Source organism: Canis lupus, chromosome 32 (genome assembly GCF_011100685.1).
Source record: "Canis lupus familiaris isolate Mischka breed German Shepherd chromosome 32, alternate assembly UU_Cfam_GSD_1.0, whole genome shotgun sequence".
NCBI classification, from domain to species: Eukaryota; Metazoa; Chordata; class Mammalia; order Carnivora; family Canidae; genus Canis; species Canis lupus.
This window is the reverse complement of record NC_049253.1, coordinates 31,919,568-31,921,270: the sequence shown is the minus strand read 5'-3', so window position 1 is coordinate 31,921,270 and position 1,703 is coordinate 31,919,568. Positions and strand designations below refer to the sequence as shown.

Sequence of the window (1,703 nt, the reverse complement as noted above, 5' to 3'; positions counted from 1 at the left end):
TCAAAGTTTCTATATTTTCATATGCACTTTTGGTAATTTGTTTCTAAGAATTTGATCATTTTATCTATGTTTTCTAATCTAATAGTATAAAGTTGTTCACAGTATTTTCTTTTGAATCCTTTTCATTTCTCTGAGGATGGTAGTAATGTCCCTTCTTTTATTCCTGACTTCCTTGAGTCTTCCCTCTTTTTTGCTTGCTCAGTCTTGATAAAGGTTTGGCAATTTTTTTTTATCTTATCAAAGAACCAACTTTCGGTTTCATTGATTTCTTCTATTGTTTTTCTGTTTTCCAGTTTTTGATAAACATTTTATTTCCTTCCTTCAACGTGCTTTGGATTTAGTTGGCTCTGTTCTTTTCTAATCCCTGAAGTTATTCTTTGTAATCTTTCTTCTTTACCAGTATATGTGTTTAAGACTATAAAATTTCCTCTGAATACTCTGTTAGCTATACCATAATTATGTTTCAATTTCAATCAATTCAGATTATTTCCTAATTTCCCTTGTGATTTCTTCTTTGACCCATGAGTTATTTAGATGTGTTTCTTTTTTTTTTTCAACATTAAATACATAACAAACATGCATCGTTGTATTAGAGCATTCATGGGACATAGGCCTCTTGACCTAAATTTACAGTCAAAAGATACTTTCAGAAATAAGTATGAAGATGACAAGCCAGAATAGTTCTTAAGGAAAACAGCTATAAAAACTGGACAGAAGGCTCCTTAGCTTCTCATCTTCTAGAAACAGCTTCATAAATCATTTAGGAAATTAGCCTAGAGGTAATCATAATAAACCACATTTCTTATCCATTCTTGAAGCCAATCTTTCTTGAGAATTGATCAAACAGCACCTGTTGTTGAAAATAGCAATAAGGCCTGACCCTGATACTTAAGCTTTGATTCTGGATCAGTTTTCTGGCTTGGGCTGATCAGGAGTTACTTCCTTCAGAATCTTCATCAGTGAATTTAAGTGATAACTAACATTACCTTCTCTTTGAGCTCTGCAATATTTTCTGGTAGAGAGAAGTTGTGAATATCCATCTCATACGTATTCGCTGTAGCCTTTGTTTTTAAGAGATAGCACACCATTTTGTCACTGGAGAGGCAGAAGTGATCTCTCAAGGCAGCCAGGGCAGCATGGGTAGTACACAAATGAAAACCAATGGGAATCCCATAGAAAGTATAGAATAAAAAGTTTTTAAGTGCCATGTTTGAACAAAACTTTAATGCCAACCAGGACAGGAGCTTCCCAAGCCACGTTACTTGTTACTCTGGAGAATATCACAGCCCAGAAAAACCACAACAGGTCCCATGGGCTGTAGGCACAGACTGCAGCTGTGGGCTGGATGGCAGGTCCTCAGGCCCCAGGCCTGCAGGGCCAAGCACCGAGGACCCATTTACCACCTGGGTGTTCCACTCCATAGAAGTCATACAAATCTGCCAGATGTCTTCTTAGCACCATCACAAAAGTCACCCAAGGCAGCTCTAGTTGGCATGAGTGATGCTGCTACAGTGGAGCTGCCATCTTCCTGAAGCTGATGCCTCCATTTTGAACACCTAGATGTGTTTCTTTTTTAATTTTTCAGGCAGCCCGGGTGCCTCAGTGGTTTGGTGTCGCCTTCAGCCAGGGTGTGATCCTGGAGACCCGAGATCGAGTCCTGCGTCTGGCTCCCTGCATGGAGCCTGCTTCTCCTTCTGCCTGTG

The 1,703-nt window shown here is 39.1% G+C and overlaps 1 pseudogene; it reads right to left on the bottom strand.

Moving 5' to 3' along the window:
• Positions 1-906: 906 nt before the first annotated feature.
• Positions 907-1,430, bottom strand: LOC111093592 (annotated as a pseudogene).
• Positions 1,431-1,703: the final 273 nt, after the last annotated feature.